The 25,930-nt window shown below is 34.5% G+C and overlaps 1 protein-coding gene across 2 annotated transcripts in view; it reads left to right on the forward strand.

Annotated features, from left to right (window-relative positions):
* Positions 1 to 5,768: 5,768 nt before the first annotated feature.
* LOC148940771 (uncharacterized) overlaps positions 5,769 to 25,930 on the forward strand; it is a 220,014-nt gene continuing 199,852 nt past the window's right edge. For both annotated transcript variants that reach the window (XM_089105283.1, XM_089105284.1), the window contains exon 1: positions 5,769 to 5,823. The gene's annotated coding sequence lies outside the window, so the exon portion shown is untranslated. The remainder of the gene's footprint in view (positions 5,824 to 25,930) is intronic.

A 25,930-nucleotide genomic window follows, 5' to 3' on the forward strand; every position in this document is an offset into this window, starting at 1 on the left:
GGTGAGCACTAGCAATAATTTTTCAAACTATGCATGCTACATACAATTCATGTTTATGACTCCAAAGTTCTATTATGAATTGAGGGGATTAGCCGTTGGTTATGGATATAAGACAGACACTGACACTACTAATATACTTAGAGAGGCCACAACTAGTGATTTACACTTGATAGGGAAACTAAATCATGAAATATTGAAAATACCCCAATGATTGCCCCCCAATAGTAAGATTGACGTAAAGTTATAACTTTCTCCGTGCGATTTTATTTTGCGAAAGGTACTTGCCACCACGCCTGATGTAACTGTCTCTTTCACTTCGGTAATACGTCATTTACGGAAACAACAGGTCATGAGTTCTATTGTTTTGGCAATTGAAAAATTAAGAGCTAGTGAAATATAATATCAAACTGTTCGTTCCGCACACAATTACAAATCAACGACATATTGCCACGGGTTGACTTACCTGCAACGACTCTTCATTTATTAATGGTGATATTCCTTCAAAACTCGCCATGGGTTTTTGTAAAAAAGTGCTAGTACTACAGGATCATGGACAAGTTCCCAAACAAATTTGAAATGCTTGGCGTTTCCTCTTTCGTGTGTGAAGTAACCGGAATTCCTCTCTACAATCTGTCCTTTGATAAATCCTATAGGACCCTATATGAATTAACAATGCAATCCCTGGATTGAGATTCACAACTATTGGAAAATGGTGTAACGGCTACAATGTTTGCAAAAAGTCATGGTTTCATTGTATTGGAATTCTCTGGTAGTCAAGATATGAGTGTTGTCCGAACGGACACTGTACGTTTAGAGTGTACCTTTGCCGAGGAAATGATGGAGATTATAGCATTAATTTCGCTAAATCAATTTGAGACAGTTTGGGAAATACTCCCGAGGGCAGTGTTCTATTAGACTTGGCACCTTGAACACAAATTGAATAATTAATGTATTCAACTTAGATCCGTACATGACCAAATACAAAACCTATTGCAAACCTTTGGATTTTCTTGAACATATTCATAACGCTAACGATATTATTATCATTGTTAATAGTATCCCGTTGACTGTAAAGACGGGTCGTTTGCTATGCATTTTCCAAACAGCGAAAAATATTGATTTTTTCGCTCCTCTTAACCTACTATATGCATTCTACACGTCCCACATCAAAAACTTCCTTGAGCGGAGTGGAAAATTTATTAATTAAATGCGGAAGCTAGTACAAAATTTATCGACCAAAAGCTGTGGTTTTTATGCACTACTATATGTTAGTTTTCGATGTCGTGGTTATTTTTAGAGTGAATTTCTCAAATTTTACGTAGAAAATCCTCGATTGAATGACTTCACAGTGTAAAGTACACTTTCCTACATGCATAATATTGATTTCAGTGCCCTAAGAATAAAGTGTTTTAATAAATGTTTGTAAGTTTGTTTATTAATAAAAAAATGTATGTACAACAAAAGTCTTTGTCTTCATCTTGTAGATTTCTTCTTCCACGCGTAGGTGATCATCAACGACGATTAGTGGTGACAGATCATTGGGGTTCAAATTGTAGTTACCTTGGCATGCAAAGTCGGGGTCACATTTTCTACAATCCAATGCAAGTTCACTTTAATAAATCTCTTTATAAATTCAATCATACTATTTTGATTCATATTGTAAAATTCACATGTTTTAATTTGCTTGTTTGAAGCAATGTCCAACAGTGTATTTTCATATAAAAAAGCACTTTCTGTAACAGCCAAATAAAAATCAATTGGTTTATAATCATAGTATCCATTGTCTTCATCACGATGTCGGAGAAAACAGATTCTCTTGTTTTTCCAACAATTATAGCGTAGACCACGTTCTTCCTCCCAAGACAACGTAAAACCACGACCATACAAGTCCCTTAGAAACAAACTGAAACCCCGTTGAAGATTTTTGCCAATCATACAGGGTAAGTATTTTTCCATTGATCATATTTATCATAGTGACAATTGGGGCATAGGAAACCTCTAGTGTAAGAGTCAAAAAACTTTACAAGACAGGAATTACAGTTTTTAATTTGTACTACATATCCGCTATGCAATTTACATAGATTGTATAATCTACATTTTTCGACATAGTCATCAACAATAGTGCAATTTTCCCAGAATGACCAGCTGCACAATGTACACAAGCTTAGTGGACATATGTAGACATTTTTCACTGTTGACTATTTCACAGCCAAAAAAACTAACTTGCGATCGAAAAAAGAAAAGGTATTTTACATCTAGAGAGAGGAGGAGGAATCAAGCGACGTCAAACATATAATGAATTAAACCTATTTGGACATAATTTTTCAAATGGTCCAGTTATTTATGGTTGTCACGCAAAACAGAGACTGAATAAATTGTTTGGATAGTTTTAAATAAATTTTGAAAAATCTTGAATTTCCAGGTAATGATCAAAAGAAAATCCACAATATAATTTTGTTTTTATTCGATTAGTAAGTAAAAAAAATTGAATAGATGCATTTGGCCCGTGACGCATAAGCCTCATGCAATAGTCCAAAGATGGAGAGTCATCTCTCATGATATCGTCAAGCATTCTAAGAGAGACCATTTTCGAAAAAGTTTTGAAAATGATAATTTAGATTCAAACATTTTTCCAAAGTCACAAGATTCCGCTTGATTTTTTGTTTCTCAAATTCATTCATTTTTTTTTTAATCCTGACACTCTCACTGCTGATTATAGACTAAACTAACAGAGCTAGAGAATGAAGATTCTTTCTACCTAGAGTACCCTCTCGTCACCTATTGGTGCCCTAGAGAGAGGAGTGATAACATAGTAAATATCTAACAAGAAAACATCTTTTTCGATTTTGTAACATTTTTATTTAAAAAAAATAGTAAAAATCTCACTTTTTTCATATATTGATTCAGATCATTGCCTTCAGTATGTTTCATCAATGCATTTAATCCATCTTGTAGTCTATGTATATGCATTATATTCACCTTAGCTGCAAAACATAAGTGTTCCTCCAACTTGAAATTACTCAATAATATCGTATATCTTGCAAACATCTCATCCCATTCAAGGGTTAGCCGGCAAACCCTTGTAATTTCTACTGCAACATTGGGTACTCTTGGTTTCATTTCACTCCTGCTAGAAACTTCAGTTTCCAATAGACTGAAAGCACTCATATCCATCACTAAAAATATGCTTTCTATGAACAAAAATTCAATATTCACAATTTTGAAGCTCTTAACTCTTTTTCAATACTGAGTTAAGCGGACCAAAACAAGTCTTACGTAAGTTCTAGCGAAACAATGACATTGACCCTCTAAAACGACGTCATCCTCAACGAATTTGCATAAGTAAACATTAGCCATCATTAACAAGGTCGTTCAAATTTTTATGTGTAAATATTAGAGTAACATCTTGAGGTGTTGCTAAGATAATTTTTTACACATGGGGGGTGTCGACTGAACTAGCGCCTTGGATAATGCCCTGAGGGTTTTTTTACTACCTAGCCCCTAGGTTTTTAAGAATTTAAATTTGCCTAAGTAAACAATTACATCTCCTAAATTATTACGTAACAAACAGGTGTGCAATAGACCAAATAAAGAATAACCCCTGTGTCTTGGAGAGTGCCCTGAGGGTGGCTGTATTAGAATTAGAGGGACAGGGCTGTCTTTAAATAGATTGATAGTATGCTATTCTATTACCACTAAAACTACTGCTTCTATGGGCGAGTACCACCAAGGCTGAAGATACAGAAACAGACATCTGAAGAAACGTTTGGAGGAAAGTTGAACTGAATCAAAACATACTCTGCACATACAGACTGCTGATATACAGATGACGTCATGAGTGGGATGTTCAACTGGCCAAAGGGCGACAAGTACCTGCTACTACAGCTATTAATACTGCTGCTACTACTGGTCCTACTACTACCACTACTGCTATGACTATAGTATAATTAAGGCTACGTGTATAAGAATATTGAGAGAAAAATAGAACTAGGTCAAAACACACCATGTGACTGCAGATTGTCAAAAAGGTTTTACTCAAGAATGGATTTGGGTATTAAGTTGGAATTTTCAGAGAATGCTTAGAGGCTAAGATTTACTTTTTAGGGTAAGTTGTAGCGAATTTTGAACTAGCAAGAAGACATTATGTGCATGCTTTCAATACTACTTCTACAGTTTCTGTAACTAATGATGCTAAGGGTATTAAGGTTAAACTTTTAGGGAACGTATAGGGGGAATTTTTAATTTAAACGAAAGGACGATTTACATGCTGGTTTTCAACAGTGCATATAAGCAGTATCATAGGTGGTGCTGCTGTTTCACAGCTAGTAATATAATTGAAACTTTTAAAGGAGCTAAGTTGATTGGAACCTAAAAGATCTAGTGCCCCTTTTAAGAGTCAAAAGTGATAGGAGGGCAAGCAGTCCTCCTCCTCAGCCCATAATTTTCCGAAGACTTAGAACCAAAATTTTGAGACAGCCATTTTGTTCAGTATAGTTGAACGGTGAAGTAACTATGTCTCTTGGGATATTGGGTATGTGCCCCCTAGCTATGTAATTTGCCAATTATACTTTAAAACTAAATCAGAAGTTACGGTGTTGATGCTGGTTCCCTTAAGGCATCTCAGCAATATTCCAAGAGCGAGTGATTTTTAACTAAATCAAAAGAGAGTAAGTATATCCAGGCTGTCAACGAGCATAGATAAAGTTTCTTGAGAATCGCATTAAGTTTTATTTTTCAGGTCAACTAGAGGAGCTGTAAAACGAAATTAAACATTACTATTTGTGTCAAGATTTACCAAAGGATATATGTTGTTAAATATTGCCGAAAAAGTTTTTCCAACATACAAATAACAAGCTAAACTATGGATTCTTACTGAAAAAAAGCCAAAAGATATAAAATATTGTTTTCTTTTTCCATGAAAAAGACTATGTCATTAAAAAACGAACAGAAATTAATTTAAAAAACTTCTTCTATAAAATGAGTTTTTCAAATAAAAGTAAAGACTACCACAAATTCACAACCCCCCTGCCTTCTCAAGACCAGAACATGATTTGCACTCTACTAAAAAAACATATGCATTAATTCCAATAAATCCTTAAAAGTCTTAATAGCTTTTGATTAATAAAGTTTAAAAAGTTACAAATCTAAAATGTATTTTTAAGACTGTACTTTAGAAGGAATTGTTCTTAGAAATTGTGATTTTTAATAGACCGAGTGCAAATAATCATATCACAGAAAGAATCTGAAAGTACAAATACATGAATAATATTTTCAAAATGGTCTGTTTTGGATATCTGAAAGTGCAAATACATGAATATTATTTTCAAAAAGGTCTGTTTTGGATATGATTATTTATTTTTCCAATCCTCTTTGGTAGCGTTCTAGCAATAATATACAGTATAAATCCTGAAGAGCACCTCTACAAATGTAATGATAATTGTGTTGGTTTTTGTTCATCTCTCATAAATTAACTGCCCCTTTAAATTCATGATCTTCAGATATGGCCCACTTAGCCCATCGGTGAATTCAGCCCAGCACATACATCTTCGTATGGCCGTGGAACAATAATACCATATCTGATCTATTGATGCTATTCAGTCAAATTTTTTCCTCCTGAATAAATTATTTGTATTTTGCTTCTTAATTAATGTCCTTTGTTTATTAATGAGAGTCGGTCTAACTACAGACACTGCGGCGTGGTTTCTTTGACTTCTCGCGGTTTGTTCCTTCGTTCAGTACAATCAGTTGCGAATGTATACTGGCCGTGAGACAAATGTATCTGAAAAAGGTTTTAAAACATTAACTAAACAGCTGACGGAAAAGGTAATTTGGTATTCTTTAATGTTAAGAGAATAAAAGAATTAGATAACACTGGTGTCGCCTTAAATAATTTTGCAGCTCATGTTTGAGGGGATTTATTTGCATCATCTAGGCCTATTTCATATGTAGCTGCACACAGAGGTCCGACTTCTGGGGAATAGTAATTTTACTAGAGGGGTCTGGTACATGATAAACTCTCTGTTTTTAATATCGATGGCACGCTATAACATATATAGGTGGCAAACACGTCCTGGTAAGTACTACGTACGCAGGATCTCATTCCGTCGGGAGGGGTAGCAAAGAAAAAAAGACCAAACATATAATAAAGTTTATTGGACAATGAAAAATATTGGCATGTCCTCAGTGGAGGGCTTGCGGTCCTTCCAAAGTCATAAGATAGTCTCCACATTTTCATGTAATTTCCCCATCCTTCTTTGTTTTTATGATTCCCACCCCCAAAGAAACAACAACAAAAAACTGCGTACTTGCCTGATTAACATAGGAGACATGTGGATATACTGTTATCTGAACTTTCAGGGTCCAAACTTTGACCCCCCCCCCCGAAAATGTTTGTCTGAGTCGTAAAAACGTAACAAAAATGATAATAAACAAATTTCCTATGCGTTTTTGAAGGTTTTTTTGTACCCCCCCCCCCCGAAAAAAAATCAATTTGTACCTCCCCCCTCCCAAAAAATCCTGGATACAGCTCTGGTATATATATATATATATATATATATATATATATATATATATATATATATATATATATATATATATATATATATATATATATATATATATATATATATATATATATATATATATATATATATATATATATATATATATATATATATATATATATATATATATATATATATATATATATATATATATATATATATATATATATATATATATATATATATATATATATATATATATATATATATATATATATATATATAATATATTAATAAACTTACTGGCACTGGTTTTGCTCTGTTTTCTTTTAATTTAATAAATGTTGCCAAATAAAAGAAATGGCAAGGCATAGATCATACTTTTTTTTACGTATTAAATCGTTAAGCCATTTATTTTGTCACTGGAGACCTGACTCGAAAGACGTGTCTGTGACAAGCAATACCTAACTTCTCGGCTTTTAGATTCGGAAGGTTTCGTCGTTTATTCGGACGATTTTCGACGTATTATGCGTTACTCATTTAATTAAAGATATTACTTCTGACTAACGAATAATTAGTATTCGTCGGTGTAACTTTAAAGCAGGATGCTCGAGTGCTATTATTGGAAGGCTTATACGTTCTGATTTTCTGTCAAAATGTTCCATTCAAATACTGAGGATGAGCTTGATTTTGACCTTGAATCTTTATTTTTTTGAAGCGCTATTTAATTTAGTAAGTTTCACTATCAACACTCAACTTATGCCCCCAAATTAGCGAAAATGTATAACAGATGTGTGTACAATCAAGGTATGCGCTTTGGCGCCACGCTTTGCAAATTGAAACAATTTCATAGTAATTTCGGGTTGAAGTTCGGTTGAAGTATTGCACATTCACATTTGATACACTGGTCATGATAAATGCGGTTCCATTGAATAGTACACCATCAAGGTAATTTGGACGTTCTAAATGTCGTTAAATACATGACACATGGCAATAACTTTAGTGGTCAAAAGCCATTGCAAATGAGGTGTAAGTTCATTTTAGAGAGGCTTATTTCGACCTTTTCTGGCTGGAAAGCTGGAAAGATTCAGCTCGACTGACAGAATTGAAGGAAACGTCAATTCAATGCAAAACAGTTTTAAATAAGTAGGGATGGATATGACTATAGGCAAGGTATGAACGTCTATTGGTGTATTGCACCCTTCCAACAGGAAAGACAAGAAAAGATGCAAAGTACGAAGTTGGTAGTTAGCCTCTGCGAAGGAATTTATGACGAGAAGTGACAAAGTTAAAAAATTACGGAAAAATTATCTTTTTGGTATTATTTTTCGTAAATATAGCAAAATGTTGGGAAGAACAAGATGAAACTATTGATAACTGTGCCTCAGAAAAAAGAAACAATAGATAACAAAAAGTACGTATTTCATGGCATTCAGTAGAGAATGAATTAGCTTGGATGAACAAAAGAAAAATTGTCTATCTTCCAAGTTAAATAAATGGTACTTGTCCAAATCCAGAAAACACGCGAGAAATGAAGTTTCGTTAATACTAATGAAATAAAACAAAATAGGATAAAATTATAATAGTTTATGAACAAATTCGGGCTATATATTTGCACATTAGGGGGGTGGGAGGGGGGGGGGTAAAGCATAGCATATTAAATAAAGGTTTAGAGACAATGCAAGAAAAAATGGGCAGTATAGCCCAAAACATACTTTTTCTTAAATGTTGTGAATTTGGGCTTGCAATTGAAACCAAAGATGAAAAAGCAGTCCACAGAAAATAAAATTCGAAAAACCATGCGTTATAATGCACAACCCAAAAATATAATTCCTTAGAGGATAGGTTATTATCACGTGCAGTTCTTTGCTTCCTTGCACTATTACCATCTGCATACCACGTTTCGGTTTGAAACTAAAACTCAAATCTCTAGGAATTAATTTCCCATTTTGTCCTTGTTCAGTAGTTTCCGACAGAATGTTGAGGAACTGTTTGAATAACTTTTGGCATTCTACTAGAAGACTGGTTTGATGTTTCTATTTGATTGTTACCTTCGATGCGGCATTTAGTAGTTTCATATATTCTAGTTTTCTTGTCAGTTGTGTTAGTTCGTAGACCAACTTTTGCTGAAATACTTGTAAAGGTTTAATCATTTAAGAAAAGTTTATTCGTCTGTAATACCTTTCGAGAGAGCGGGAGCATAAAAATTAATTTTCTAGGGTCCAGTTTCGGCTCTCAGCGGTCGTTTGTATTAGTGCCAAGTGGTTGACTAAAAAGCAAGCATATTTTTCCATGCAAATGAGGTATAGAGGTTAAAAACTATATATAGTGCTGTGCAAACTGGATGTAAGTTTTGTTTCAAAATTCGAAAATAAGAACGAGTGAGCATGCATAGAAAATGCCTTTATGCCGTCTTATATAATGTGGACGGCATAATACGGTACTGGTGTATTAAACGGACACTTTTATATACTAATGAGAGACGAAACCCGCCAGACTGGTTTTTTCAAGAGACCGCTATTCAGAAACGGAATGCAAAGAAAAGTTTTCATTGCGTTTACGATATTTAAACTGTTGTTTTTTGGGGTTTTGGGGGGAAAGGTACCTAGGTTAGGTTAGGTTACTTATTTAATATATGGTATGCTTTACCCCTCCCCCCCCCCCCAACCCCCTGATTTGCAAATATATAGCCCAAATTTGTTTATAAACTATTATATATTCGTCCCATTTTGTTTTATTTCATTAGCATTAACCAAACTTGACTTTTTAGAAGTGTCCGTTTAATGCACCAGTACCCATAATACTTATGCCGTCTTTTATGCCGTCTTGTACAATCTGGACCTGAAAATTACTCTTTTTATGCTGTCTTATGCAATCGGGACATGGAAATTATTCTTGTTTATGCTGTCTTATGCAATTTGGAAAATCATCTTCTGAACATTTGGTTTAGTCGTACACGCATATAGTTGCAGGAAATTTATTTTTGAAAACAAAACAATGCTCATCGGACAAATTCAGGTGTTGGGATACAGACAAGCTATATTTAAATAAAATAAAAAAAACAAGTTTGGTTTTTATCTGTTAGCCAGTAGCCTACACACTCGATAATTTGGATCTATAAAAACAGACAATAACCGGTTTATTGTTGTTTGTATATGAAGACAATTAGCTTCGGCTCAGTAGACAACTACATTATAGCTATATTTTAATAAATGTTTAGTTGGCATTTTGGTTAGGTTAGGTTATATTTTGCGTGCAGCCCCGCTATGCTTCACCCCCCCTCACATACAACGCAAATTATATATATATATATATATATATATATATATATATATATATATATATATATATATATATATATATATATATATATATATATATATATATATATATATATATATATATATATATATATATATATATATATATATATATATATATATATATATATATATATATATATATATATATATATATATATATATATATATATATATATATATATATATATATATATATATATATATATATATATAACCGGTTTATTGTTGTTTGTATATGAAGACAATTAGCTTCGGCTCAGTAGACAACTACATTATAGCTATATTTTAATAAATGTTTAGTTGGCATTTTGGTTAGGTTAGGTTATATTTTGCGTGCAGCCCCGCTATGCTTCACCCCCCCCCCCTCACATACAACCCAAATTATATATATATATATATATATATATATATATATATATATATATATATATATATATATATATATATATATATATATATATATATATATATATATATATATATATATATATATATATATATATATATATATATTTATATATACATATATCCATCTCCCATATAGTCCTATTCCATATATCCTATCTATCTCCCAAGCACCTCAGTTGTTTCGCCTTACCTGTAGATCCAAATTCTCGAGTTTGTACTGTCTAAGAGATAAGTACCCCACGTTTTTTCAACTGAAAGTAAGGAGCAACATTAAAATTTGAAACGAGCAGAAATTATTAAGTATATGAGGGGGTTGCTCCTCATCAATGCCCTGCTCTTTACGCTAAAGTTTGACTTTTCGTTCCAATCATTTAAGAATAACTATTAGAATAATAAGCTTTTTTAAATGTTCAAAAAAAAACTTTAGCGTAAAGAGCGAGGTATTGAGGAGGGGTAACCTCCTCATATAGATAATAATTTCTGTTAGTTTTAAATTTGAATGTTGGTCCTTACTTTCAGTTGAAAATACCTGTTTTAAATTTTTTATTTCTGATCTTTTCTAAATAATGCCAGGAAATCCGGCTCCCTTCCATGGAAATTTCCCTTTCCCACGAAATTCCTCCATGATAAGATCCTCCCACGTAATCCCCCCACCAGATCCCCCTCCACCCCTGAGACCTATCTGTATACTTCCCCATAATCTATACTATATGTAAACCACTGTATATATAATTAGATTATTATATAATCTAATTATATAATAATTATATATACAGTGATGTAAACATGGGGCGAAGTTCATAGCTTGCAGCCCTTCTCCAGGGACTGTGGGGGTCAAGTCATCCTCAAAGACATAGTGACTAGATCATTGACTATGCTGAACAAAATGGCTATCCCAAAATTTGATCTGGTGATTTTGTGGAAAAGGGGCGTGGGAGGGGGGATAGCTGCCCTCCAATATTTTTGGTCACTTAAAAAGAGCGCTAGAAGTTTTGATTTCCGATCAAATGAGCTCTCTCCCGATCTTCTAGGATCACTGGTTCGATAGGATCAACCCCGAAAAAAAAAAAAAAAAAACAACAACAAACAATCAACAAATAAAGAAGCGTCCGTGATCTTTCTTCTAGCAAGAAGTGCAAAAATCCACATTTTTGTATATGGGAGCTTGAGACCTTTACAGTAGTGTTCTATGATATTCTGAATCTGGATGGTGAGATTTTCTTTAAGATAACTTGATATTTTGTGGGTCTTTCCCCCTTTTTTCGAAAGTTGGACAATTTTTTATCAGGCTCGTAACTTTTGATGGGTAATATTAAACTTGATCAGTTTTATGTATTTTGAATAAGCATCAAAATTTGATTCTTTTTATGTATCTACTGGTATCAAGACTTAAGCGTTTCGGTTATTATTGAGCCGCATTGCTACTTACTTACACTGCGTTACCACGAACTGTTTGATTAGTTGTTATTTCCTTGACAAATCGTAATAACTGAATGATTTAAAATGCTTATCAAACATAATTTCTTTGTAAATTAGTATGAATGGGTTTAAGAATTGGTAACGTCTGAAAGATTTTTTTTTCTTCGTTTTCCCACGGAGCAGAGGGCTATTGAAGTACAAGAGTTAATAATCATTAATCATCTTGAGTTAATTAACTGTACAAATTTATCGAATCTATGTGGACAATTATTCATAGTTGCCCATAGCTTATTAGATAGAATATCTTAATGACAGTCAAAAATACGTGACTATTTTATGGCGTCTATAAAGTTTTCTTGTTTAGCTGTTTCTCATGCTAGAATCGCAGTAATTCTGTGATTAATCGTTATTATAAGGAGGAAGTACCACTAGAACATGATTGGTATAAGCCTGGGATGCATACACTCTCCGATCTTTACACGAAAGTGCTCAGATCCGCTTGAAACCTGCGTGGCAAGTAGGTTTGCTTAAAGAGGGAGATTGAACCATAGTTACCGAAAAAGTCAAAGTCATAGCAACCGAAAATTAAAAAAAAAAGTTTGAGAATAGATTTTTAAATGTAATTACCCATAATAAAAGTAAAACGTAACGACAGAAACAAATTTACGGGAATCTCGGAAAGAAACACAACGCTGTTTCTTTTAAGAAGAAAGAACCTATTTCAATTTTGTCTTAAATATCAGTCATCATTTTTCATTTATCAGTGTTTTTTAATTGAAAAGTCACCTTTGGACTTTTTTAAAGTTTTGATGGTTTGACAACTACGATGCATAATTGATGGCGAAGAAACACAACCAAAGTTTTGCTACGGCTTTGCTTTTGTCTGTGAAGACGACCGAAGGTTGGATGAATACTTTACTTTTTTCGAACAACGTAAATCTATTTTGACTTAGTAATGGTCAATATGGTTCAGCCAGAGCCAAGGAAAGAATCTCTAATATTCTGACTTCATAAAAAAGGAATCTTGTGTAACTATAGGGCTATTAGTGTTGGGAAGTTTAGAAAAACTAGGAAAGACACCCAAAGGCTGTAGGAATACTTTACCTTGTTCAAACAACGTAGATCTATTTGGCTTAGTAATGTTCAGTATGGTTCAGTTCAGCCAGAGCCAAGGAAAGCATCCCTAATATTCTGACTTCATTAAAAATGAAATTTTTGTAACTTTGATGCTATTAGTCCAAGAAAACTTAACGTAAGAATTTAGAAATGGTTAAAGATAGGAGGGTCAGTCGTTGGATAGATAAACGTAGTGTTGCAGTAAGATAGTCCGTTACTGCAGTTTTTTCAGGCAAATAAGGATCACCTCAAAATAAGGTTCGATAACGATTTATACAAAGGTATTTTTATAGTTTTCAGCAATAGCTTAAGACATGTGAGGTAGCTCATTCTCACCTAGGTTATTTTCACTATTTATTAAATATATTGTGGGATTTTATTTCAGAGTAGATTAACTCCAACAGCAAAATTGAGAAATGTTAGCTTTCCCATTCTTTTGTTTGTAAGTGATATTGCATTAGTGGCTGACAGCATTTGGAGGAGAAATGCAGGGACTTTAGATCTTACTTAGCATTACCTAAATCTCAACAGATTTATTTTCCCTGATTTCCAGATTTATTTTATTTTATTCCAGATTTATTTTTTGCAATGATTTTTTTTTCAAGATCAGTGATTTTCAAGACTAAGATAGTATTTATGACGGAATCAACTATGCAAAAAGTCTTATTAAATGTTGACAACATGTTCGTAATTTTACTACAAAGAGGAAGAGCTCTGGCTAGGTAAACCGACAAATTATTCGGTTTTTTACTTCCTCTAATGTTCCTGGAAAAAGATATTGCAGTCGTTATTGTATAGGGTGAAGCAGCCATGTTTGCACTGAGCAAAGGTAATAGCTTAATGAAGGCCATAAACCCAAATATGTTTAAACAAATTTTCTAGTAAACAATAATGCCAATTCTTCGTTACGTAATAGGAATATGGACGATCGATGTGACTAGGTAAATGGAGTCTTTTAAGTTTCATCACTTCAATTGGTTGCGTGGCTTGCGAAAAACAGAAAATAATCAGGTTATAAAAGGAGATTAAGGTTTGTATTTTTTTTTGCCCGGAATTTTTGATTGCCCGGAAAGGTTTGATTGGAAGGAATTTTTGATTGCCCGGAAAAAAGGCAAACTAGGGCTGCGTATGAGAATAATAGTAACAAAACACAGGAAATTAGAGGATGATGAGAAGTCTTCGTGGCTGTCCCTGATTAAAAAACTGTTCGAAGAGAGTAGTGTCTTCTATATATGGAATCATGGTCAAGGCTTTACAGAAATTAAAGAGATATTTCTCAGTAACTTAAAGACTACTAGATTTATCTTAAGTTAAAATTTTTGTGGTGTTTTTTAGAAGTTTATTCAGATAAATGCCAAACTGTCTGCCACTGAATGAAATTGGAGTGAATTCAATTTTACAGATAAACTGCAAACTTGCTCACCGTGCGTGGTCTTGCGAACCGGGACACTCTCTTGTTAAGTGCAACGAACTCGTAAATTTGAGGGTAGTTCTTTTCTACTTCTGGTTATGTTGAGGTGCTACTGGAGATATTTATGTAAAACTATCCTAGATATATCCTGACGATTGCTTCATTCTAAAATGTTTACAGATACCCATAGTTGGGATTTCCATTCATCTTTATCATTTACTTTTGTTTTATATATGTTTTGTTTTACTTATGCGCACACATACACACTTATATATTATATAAATTATGGAGAGATTGCCTATGCCCCCGTCAAGGAATAGTCAATGAACTGAGAAAAGTGTCAAAAAAATGTTTTGCTGAGGAACTTGCCCTTCATCAATCTAAAATGCAGACACTTTATTCCGAGAAGGTCAGGAATTCACCTGATCTACTGTCGAAGCTATTACCTCGTGCTATCTCCTCCACTTTGCCAGACCCGAATGACATTCCTTTGTCCGAGTGGATAACCCATTTTTTAAGTGAATTTTCTTAGCCTGATCATGTTTTAGAGTCACAATTTTGTGACGAGCTCTGCAAATTCATTGATGAATCTCCTGACCTTGATTTTGTTTCTACTTGTGACGCTGTTATAAAAGCCATATCCCAACTTAAAAGAAAACGTCTTGTGGGATAGATAAGGTGAGCACTCTACACATCATTAATGGAAGTTATCTATTGGTGCGTCACCTCAACCTTCTCATGCAAATGATATTTGTTACAGGTATTGTTCCATCCTCGTTCTGCATTGGTGATCTGACTCCGATTCCCAAAAAAGGGAAATCTGAGCTGCAATGTTCATCTTTCCGTCCCATCACCGTCTCTACTACGACATGTAAACTTTTCGAGCTTCTTTTTCTTGATGAGTTAAGACAGAAATGTTACGTTCCCCCATATCAGTTCGGTTTTCAGGCTAATCTTGGCTGTTCTCATACTCTTACAGCAGTTTTTACTACCGTCGTCGACGCTGAATCTTCGGGAGAAACTATGATCATCGCTTGACATGACTTTAAAAGTGCGTTCGATTGCCTAGCTAATTCATCCATGCTTCTTCAAATCGCAAGGCGAAGCGTAAACCCATCCGTTGTCCGAGTTCTCAGGGATTTATATAGGAATCTAATAGTGCGTTTAAAACTCCCATCCCATTTTCCCCTGCAATCGGCTCTTCATCATTCCCTGTATAATTGCATTAATTCTCGTGTGAGGCCAAACCCTTCGAATGCCTCGAATATGCTTGTGAAACCTCAGTACCCCATACGCGTTAAGAAAGGGACTAGACAGGGAGCTATCACTTCCCCAACCCTGTTCAATAATAGTGTCCTGGAAGCTCAGGCAAAGTGTCTTCCTTCTTGCATTCTTAGGAGAATTGATATGTCTCTTATTTGTTATGCTGTTGACATCCTGAATCTCAGCCGTACAATCCAGCACATTGAGCAGAATTTCAAAATCCTCAAAGATGAATATTCAAAAATCGGTCTGTCTTTTAATCCTGAGAAATCCGAAGTAATCCTTTTCAATTGGCGAAATCCCTCTACTTCTCTTATAAATATGGACGGTTCTCTTGTTAAACCCTCAGACCATATTACATAGCTGGGCCTTCCAATTGGCACATCTATAGGCCACACACGTCGTTTGCTGATTTCTCATGTTGAGCGTAAAATTATCATTTCTTACGCTAGAACCATAAAAAGCAAAATACGTTTCAACTGTTACCTTATAGCATCCATTTACAACGCCACAGCTCTTCCACATGTGCTTTACATTGCTCCTTTCTGGAAATTCTTTACTGTTACAGATAGAAAGCATCTACGATCAATCTTCATCAGATTTGCTAAATATCCTCTACATTTGCCCCCTTGAACAAGAAACCGTAAAATGATTCATTTGCATAAGCTATCTGACCCTAATATTAGCATTAATAAATCTCTATCCCGTTTTCAAAGTAAGTTTAATCATCCATGGTCACCAATTTGTTCACAATAGTTTTTTTGTATTATTGTAATGCATGTAATGATTTTTTTTTCTCTCTCTATTTTTTTTTGTCATTTTAGGGGTTATTCCGTATATGTACCTTTTTTTTTGACGGGTATTAATTGATTAATTATTAGTATTGACAAATCTCTCCCCGTTTTAAAAGAAACTTTTATCATCCTTTCGTTAGCATCATTGTTCGTATTAATGTAATGAAGAGTTTTTTTTTTGTCATGTATTTGAATTTTCAATGTGTGTTTGTGTCCTTCTTTTTCTTCTTTTTTTTTCTTTTTGTTTTCTTTAGTGATTACTCCGTCTACTGTACCTTTTGTACCTTTTTTTGACGGGCAATAAATGAGTAATAATAATAATAATAATATATACTATATATATATATATATATATATATATATATATATATATATATATATATATATATATATATATATATATATATATATATATATATATATATATATATATATATATATATATATATATATATATGCATATTTCGAACCTTACTTGTCAAGACCTGATTCACTAATAATAATATAATAATATGTATTTATAACCCATAAAATACAATGATAAAATTGTGGAGTAAACAAAAAGAAAAAAAACAAAACAACTTCGTACATCGAACTCTGCTTCTGCTCTTTTTTCTTGTGCGTCCAACCAGGCGTGAACACGCACTCAAACATTGGTCCAAATCCCACCCGTACTAAATATTGTTGCAAAAACTGCGCTTTTTACCCTCTTCGCTAGAAATATCCCCTGATATCCATCTAATACTTGGACGTCTATGTATCTATTCCTTTGCTATGCATGGAGAAATCTGGTGCAAAACCCCTTCAAAAAAAAAAAAAAAAAAAATAGAAATAGAGGAGCGGCTACGTTACTTTATCATTTGTCTTATGATTTGATCATCTTCACAGTGCTTTAATTTGAACCTATTGATTGTCTCTTCCGACAATCGAATTTTGAATTCCTAAAACGGACTTCAATTAACGTTTTCATAAATCTTCGGTATTAAATTATAAATCTCACAAAAATGTTTCGTTTTAAAAGGCTTGGTAGATTGTCTAATGCGCCGCAATAAAGATATCTTTCTTTAAAAATGATTGGTAGATTGTTTTTGCTATTCCATGTATAGTCGGGAAAGAGACAGATAGAAGGATTAGAGGGGGGGGGGGTAATCATGATTGATGCATAATTCGCTATCTTGTAACAGTTTGAGCTAACGGGTCTTGTTAAGGGGATTCAATACCTTCAAAATTATTTTGGAACCCCCAGCGTCGTCTGACCGTCTCAAAGAAAAAGTGCCCATTTTTGAATTATCCAAGGAGATTAACTAGCATTGGAAGCTATTGAGAACTTATGGTTTGAATAGACTATGAAATGTGACTGAAAAGACAGTGAAATTTGTTTTTCCTGTGTCAGTAAGGTTTTCAATCAATTTAAGTAGCACCACAGGGAGCTACCAAATTGCTCAAATGAAATTTCGTTTGAACTGATTTTTATCGTTTTCCTAGCCGGTACGCTAGAGTATTTTAAGGGAATGACTTTTCAAAACTTAAAAACAAATCAGCCTAGTTTAATCGAAAAAACTAAATTCACACTTTCTAATAATGTAAATTTCATTAAAACTGAGTATCTCCGGCACAAAATGGGAGAATCTAAACGACTTTTCTAAGATTTCTGGGAAAGTAGATGTCAGCTTTTAGTTTTTATTCTCGTTTATTCGGATCTCTTATCCAAGCTCTACAAGTTGTGGCAAGACCACCCATTAGTTCTAAATAGTTTGGCCACACAAAGAAAAAAGTTCATAATGGACGAGATAGGGTGATCCGCTAAGGTATCGAATCATGTTAAGTAGTCGCTCACCCTCTTCAATAGCAACTGAACCAAGTTACTACTTCCTTCCTTCGAATATAGTTGTACTTAATTTTTTTGTACTTGTGGCGGGAATCAGGCGTTTCCACCTTGCCCCGCATCACGGATCTCCAAGACTTGTTTGGATCATGCAGTGCGGTATACTGCCACGTACTCTGCAAGTGGGAGCCACTGGGCTGAATTTCTGTGTCCGAACTATCTGAACCCCCATATCAAACAGTTCGTGGTAACGAACTGTAAGTAAGGAGCGACCCGGCTCAATGGTAACCGAAACTGTAGAAAACATAATTTTCGAAAAAAAAGGGAAAAAGACCCCCTAAAAGTTATAGAACCCTAATGAAAATCACACCATCATATTCAGCGTATCAGAGAACCCTACTGCAGAGGTTTCAAGCTCCTATCTACAAAAATGTGGAATTTTGCATTTTTTGCCTGAAGAAAGATGACGGATGCGTGTTTATTTGTTTTTTTTTTTGTTTTTTTTCACCAGGGGTGATCGTATCCACCCAGTGGTCCTAGAATATCGTGGGAGGTCTCATTCGAACGGAAATTAAAAGTTCTAGTGCCCTTTTTAAGTGACCAAAAAAATGGAGGGCAACTAGGCCCCCTCCCACGTCGGAGGATCTTTCCATGAAGGATGTTTTCATGGGGGAATGGACATTGCTATGAAGGGGGCGCCGGATTTCCCAGCATTATTCAAAAAAGGTCAGAAATTATATATAAAAAACAAGTTTTCCAACTGAAAGTAAAGAGCAACATAAAAACTTAAAACGATAGAAAACATAACGTATATGATTAGGTTAACCCCCTAGTCAATACCTCGCTCTTTAAGCCAAAGATTATTTAGTACTTTCATAAGAGCTATTTATTCTAAATAACGGCATTTGTGATTTGAACTTTAGCTTAAAGAGCAAGGTATTGACTAGGTGGCAAACCCTCTAATATACGTATTAAAAATATATGAATATAGAAGTTCGTTACGTAAGTTGATTCGTAAGTTTACGTATATTTATTACTAATAAAAACGTTCGTAAATAAAATTAAACGAGTTTCGAGAAAGCCATTTAACCAAATAAAAGTAGAATTAATATTCAAATTTTGTTTTAATTATTCATGTACGGTGAGCCAAAATCAAAACCTGTATTAATTCAAAAACGTTCAAAAATTAAATAAAAAAAACAAGTTTTTTTTAACTGAAAATAAGGAACGACGTTAAAACTTAAAACGAACAGAAATTATTCCGTATATGAAAGGGGCTGTCCCCTCCTCAACGCCTCGCTCTTTACGCTAAAGTTTGACTTTCTCACAACTCTATTTTCTTTTTTACAATTAAAAACTTTAGTGTAAAGAGCGAGACGTTGAGGAGGGGACAGCCCCTTTCATATATGGAGTTTTAACGTCGTTCCTCACTTTCAGTTAAAAAAACTTGTTTTTTTTTAAATTTAATTATTGGTTTAAGATCTAATTTGGCCAGGTTCTACCACTTTTTCCGCTGTCCTCCTCGGCGTCTCTTCCTTGAGCGGAGGGACTCAACTAGCAGGATTCGACGAGGCAGGTGCTCCGGTGGCTTCCGCAAGACATGTCCCAAACATTTCAGTCGGCGTTCTTTGATCGTGAAGGGAACAATTTTTTTTTATCTTGCTTGTTCTTCGTATATAGACGTGTCATAAATTAGCCGATAAAACTTAAAGTGAACATGTCTGTAATTACAATTATTTAATGCTAACAATATCCTAGACCAAAGAGTTATTTCTCAGTTGAGATATACAGGGTCTGACGAACCTTTGTGAGCTTAGAAAAAGAACGAGGATCATTGTCGTAATCAGGAAGAGTTGAATATGTAATCACAATTGTCATTGTAAGCCTCGATTGCCAATAAAGACCTTGCATCGTAAACCCCCATTTAAATTTTTCGTCTAAAATTTAGGTTATAATATATTTCCCAATAAAAAATACTACACGTGAACCCATGGGCAAATTGTGTAACTTACATCTCTTTCTCCACGGGCTGTGGGGATCTTGTAATCCCCGAAAGCATAGTTATTGGAGCTTTCGACTATGTTGAATCAAATGGATATGTCAAATCTTTTGTTGGCTGTCTTTTCAGGAAACTAGAATAAAGACACTTATACTTTTAAGGTAGCTGATATTTTATGAAAAAAAATATATATTATGGCCACCTCTTATTCTTACTCAACGATACCTTAAATAGTCAACATGTCTTGTCACAATAAGCTTTTTTTAATTTGTGTGGTTATTTAATTATTTACTAATTACTTATGTAATATTTACTAATTAATAATTATTTAATTATTATACATTAAATTATAAGTTATTTTAATATTTACAAGAGTCAATTGGATGGTCTTGCCATATTTTGTAGAGGTTGGATAAGAGATATGGATAAACGACAGAAAACTAAAAGTCACACATGCTTTACCGGAAATCTTAGAAAAATTCTTCAACTTCCCCCGATTTATGCCGGGGATAGAAATACTCAGCTTCAATGAAATTTCATCATCAGAAAGTTTCAATTTTGTTTTTTCGATTATACGGAATCAAATTTTCTTTTTAAAGTTCAGGAAAAGGCAGTTCTTAAAAATGTTCTAGCATAACTCCTCGGAAAACGCTAAAAAAATCAGTTCAGAGGATCTATTATTTGAGTAATGTGTTTGCTTTGGAAGTTCCTTGGGTTGTCACACGCTTCGATTGACAAACTCGTCAAAGAAAGAGAAGAAAAAATTTACTATTTTTTCAGTCAAATTTCACTGTCAAACCACAAATTCTCGGAAGCTTTCGATGATAGCTAGCCCCCTTGGAGAATTTTCTAATGTACCCTGTGTATGTGAAACGGTCAGCCAACGCTGAAGCTCGCAAAACAATTTTTAAGGTATCGCCTTAAGTCATATAGTAGTTTTTTCCTTTTTCACTCTAAGTATTCAAATACTTTTTTTTGGAAAAAAAAACCTTTCGAATTTCCATGCTTAGACACAAATCCTACCCCAAAATTACCGTCAGGTAAAACAAATACAGCTAAATCACATTGTTTCCGTTCTAACCGAGCAACAACAAAAAATCAGACTTAGATATCCCAAATAGGAAAATGAATCTTTGATGACCGTATTTTTGTAATTTTGATTTGATTCCATGATAAAAACCATTGACATACTTACTACTGGTCTAATTAATGATAAGTCCGTGGTTATAGCAGTAGAAAATGAATCTTTGCGATTTTGAGTAGCCTTCAGTTTTCCCTCAATTGGGCTGCTGCATCGATTTCCTCCCACTCTGGAATGAGGCTGGTCGGGAGGACTCTTCTGTCACATTTGTAAGTACCGTAGAGTGTGTTCATTGGTCTCCTTCGGTGACGTGTGCCTTCCGGTTGCCAGTAAAGGAATACTTTTGGAATTCTATGATCTGGCATGCGGAGGATATGTCCAAGGTATCATCATCTTCGTTGTTTCATAATGAAGGGGATATCCGGTTGGCCTGTGCCAAGGCCGTATCCAGGGGGGGGGGTTACCCATTTTGAACCCCCCCCCCCTTTGGTCTTGAGATGGTGTGAATTTACTGGTAAAACTCTCACCAACATCTTCTCCTCCTTTTTGTTGTTCGGTATCATTTGTCATCAGCACAAGCTTGAGCATACGGCAAGCAAACAAGAAAATAATGAGCTCTAGTGCTCTCTGTGTGCTAGAAATAGTACAAATTAGAACTAACGATGGTTGTCTGAGACAAAAAGTATGTTCAGGGCACGTTGGACTCAGAGCCACTTTTCCGACTTAAGAGGTCTGGTGTTCTAAAAATGTGTCCTAAATACAGCATAAGACATGGTAATTGGTAATTTTAATTGTCTATTTGGATTTTTGACCAAAAGAATATTTAAGCTTCTAAATGCATAACTTTAAAGTAAGTGTGTTGTATACTGTATGCTATACAATTGCAAAGTTAGGCCTATAATATATACTTCTGCAATTGTTAGGCTCTTGTGATATTTCTTTTTCTCTTCGCCTAATTGATTCGTAAAACTAGCAACATCTTTCATCCGCAAATTGTTTTTGGGCTTCAGACTCCTAATACCCCTCCGATCAAATTTCTTGACACGCCCAAGTCCAAGACAAAAACAAACTGTGTTCCTAAAGAGCAAGAAGGTTTCTGTTGTAAGGGCTCAATGTGCTTTTTTGCGATTTTTTGGAGATACACCACTTTAAGCCGTAAAATCTGAAAACTTGGCGCAAGCCTCTCGGCGAAATTTGAGTCGCATTGGCTTGTTGGTTATGGTTTAGATAGGGTTTTCAGTTTGATGAGTAGTTTGATGCTCCGAGTTCTTATTGATTCAGATCGATTTTTCCAGTTTTGTGGCTGAGAAAATATTTTTTAGATATAAGCAAGAAAGAACAAATGAAATGTATCATTAAGGCGTTTTGACCTATTTTTATTTATTTTTTTTTGTTAGAGGAGGAAGAGCATTTAAAAAAATGATATTGGTAGGTAAGGGCCGAAATGGGTAAGATGATCAGGGCTAAGATTCAAGTTTATATAGGTCATCTGGGAATATTTACTGGTTTCCGTGGAAATCATTTATTTTTATTTTATCGGGGGAACCAGGCACTGGTCTTACTTCTAGATTCGAACCTCTGTAGGTCATAATGCCAGGGAAGAAGTAGGCAGTTTTCTAGAAGGTAAAAGGGGATTATTATAAAAAAATGAATTTTGGTCAAAAGGCTACTTTGGTAATATATATTCGAAAGACGAAATTTGTTGAAATTTATGTCTGAAAACTAAAGACGATGAAATTACAGGGGGTCTGTTTGCGAAGTCTTTGCACTCGTGTTTCAATGTTTGAAAGGCGGATTTCTGAGTCATTTAACAAGAAAACAATTATTTCATCCAACGACGAGACAAGCGTTCACTGTTTTATGACTTGTCTTCTTTTAAGTAACGCCCCTATGACAAATATAGCTTAATTTACATCATCAATATGTTGACAGAAAATAAAAACGAATTTTAACCACGCCTCTAGCCTATAAGTAAAATCTTAATGTGATTTTGAATATTTTTCACTAGGATTTGACAGCAGTTAATAATGAAAAAATTAGGTGGATATTGTTCTGGTTCAATAGAGTCAATATTCTTACTTATTGGTTTCCAACCATGGGCGTGGGCACAAAAAGGAAGCTTTCACTATATTTTAGTTCCTCTAAAGTTGGACGAAGTTAAGTTTGTGTAATAGCACCTGAATAAAAAAAAACCTAACCTGAAACCACGAAAAACCCAGAATTTTATTATCTGAAAAAACAACAACACGGAGTTCATGTGTTTACAGTCCAAAGACATCAAAATGAAACTTTTTTTTGTCCCTGATCCATCTTAGGCCCATTCATTGCTGAAAACCATAATTTTCTAAGATATTTCTTTTTGTTGTTTTCAAAATTATGGAATTTTCAGAACAGTATCACATTTTCATCTGTGGTGTTGCGTTGACCTGCAAAATTAAACGAGAAAAACTAATTAGTAGAATTTGACAACGCTTTTTGTCCATAAAGATTTAAACAATAGCAGTCTGTTGATCCCAAAGGCAACTAAACCATCAAAGGAAAGCTACACCTTTTTAGGCTGCTTGGTGAGAGATATTTTTACCTTTGTTGAGTTTTCACCTACCTCTCTTTTTTTTAATTTAGCATACGTTGCTACCAAATACTGCGTAACTCTATATAGTCTTTTCATCAAAAGTTGAATTTATAATTTTTCCTAGTTTAAAAAGCAAATATAGGGATTTGTAAGTTTCCACTCAGCCGACCAAAACAATCAGATTTGACTTTCATCGTCCTTGATACTTCAAGTAATGGGTTGAATCCTCGAAATACAGACTCGAATACAAACAGTGCAAGTGTTTCACTGCTTTTACGCCATAATTCAAAATTGTTTATTTTTACATCGGTTAAATATAGAATTAATTAATGCAGCTCCCTGTCTCTTATCAGTGAAAAGGGTTTGTCCTCCAGTATTGCAGAGGCTTCCGTTGAAACAGCTTTCTACTTGCAAAATGACTTTAAACAATTTCTTAGACCACACTGCTTTCCCAAACTGTAAACTATACTTCAGGTCTTCATTGCATTGATGATGAGGTGACACTCATCAATAAAATAAATTGACAAACATTTCGCTTTTTGTCACCTTGCTTTGCTGTCTATGGTGGATAATTTCCGCCTACAATCCTTGCATGACCGCTGCTCCCTGTTTTGCTGTTTCATCTAGTACCTCTGGTGCTCAGTGTCTGCCTCTAGCTGTGTCAACCACTTGCCGTCTCTGTTTCTTCATCTGATTGAGATTCAGCACTTGATCGTCTGTACGTTGGTTCAGTCCTCCTTAATTCGGAAAGACTCAAAGTGTTTTTCGTTGACTCTGAACATTTGTTTGTAAGTGTATTGGCAACTGGACAACTTTAATGCTTGGCATTCAGGATTTTTCGGACTCTTTCCATCGTTGCTTTATCTGCTCCCTCTGATGCCTGGAGTCAACATCCCCCGTTTTGATTGACCTCATGCCACATTCTTTTTCAGCGCCTGATCTGCATTTAGCCATAGGGACTTTTTTGGCCTCTCGCTTGGTTTCTGTAGGAAGCAAATTACATAGTATGATGATACTTTTTAGATCCAGGGATGCTGTACATAAAGTTTTAAGAGAAGAACGCTGTGGTCTTATGAAGGGAAGAGAATGCGTCGATCGAATTTCCACTCTTAGATTAATAATTGAGAAGTGCTAAGTCATGTAACCTCTTCAGTCGTCAGTTTTATAGATTATGAACATGCGTTTGATTAAGCCGATATAAGACCTTTAGTGAGGGTCCTATCCTTGTATAGTATACCAGATAAATACATTAAAGCAATGGGTTCCCAAAATTGACTGGGCTCTGACCCATCTAACAAAAACGTTTATCTTAGGCTGCACTTGGTTTTCAATAATAAACTTTCAAGCGTTTCAAAACAATCATACTTGCGATTATCAAAGCAACTTTTCTAGCGTATAAGATTTTTCATGAACACTCGAATCTTGTCGTGAAGTGCAAAAATGTCTGATCCCTTTGAACCTTGTAAGTACAAATTAAATTCGTCTCGCTCGGAAATTTTTGTCGGAAGTATTTGGGGGAAAAATGGCATGGGTGGGGCTGGTTGCCTTTCAATCATTTTTTACTCTTAAAAAGGAAACTAGAACTTCTAATTTTAAATCGAATGAGCCCCCTCCAAAGTTTATATGACCACCCTTTCCATATGAAGGGCCTCTGAAAAAAAAATTAGTAATACATTGAAGCCCTATGGCTCTGTACTATAGGCAACGCTACAGCGCTGCCTCTGATTTCTGTTCATTTTATGTTTGGAAGATTATAGGACTTTAATACTGCTCGTCTTAAGTTTTAACATGGGTCTTTACTTTTCTTTGATAATTTCTTTTGTCTGGAATTTTTTTTAAATTGCAACTGAAGATTATAGGATAATCATATAAATTTTGTTGCATAGTAGCCTATGATTAGAATGATGAAATTCTTTTTACGATCGTACCAGTCAGTAATTTAAAAACCTTTTATGCAAGTCCCAGCATGCTTAGATATGCACCAAGACGTTTCTGATTCTTTTCACTTCGAATTTGAACCATATCCTCTAGTTTTTCAACATCTAATAAATTTTAACACATTTCAATTTAGATCTCACAGCCTCGCCCAGTTAGTTCATTTTAATTTTCGCAACAGGATAGATGATGTTTAACCCCATAGCTTGAGCGCAGGATAAGGGCGGATATGAATTATTAAATTCGTTTTGGTGTTTTTGGGTCCGCTGCAGAAGTAAATC

Source organism: Artemia sp. Qi Xiang Cuo, chromosome 19 (assembly GCF_049724085.1).
Source record: "Artemia sp. Qi Xiang Cuo chromosome 19, ASM4972408v1, whole genome shotgun sequence".
NCBI lineage: Eukaryota > Metazoa > Arthropoda > Branchiopoda > Anostraca > Artemiidae > Artemia > Artemia sp. Qi Xiang Cuo.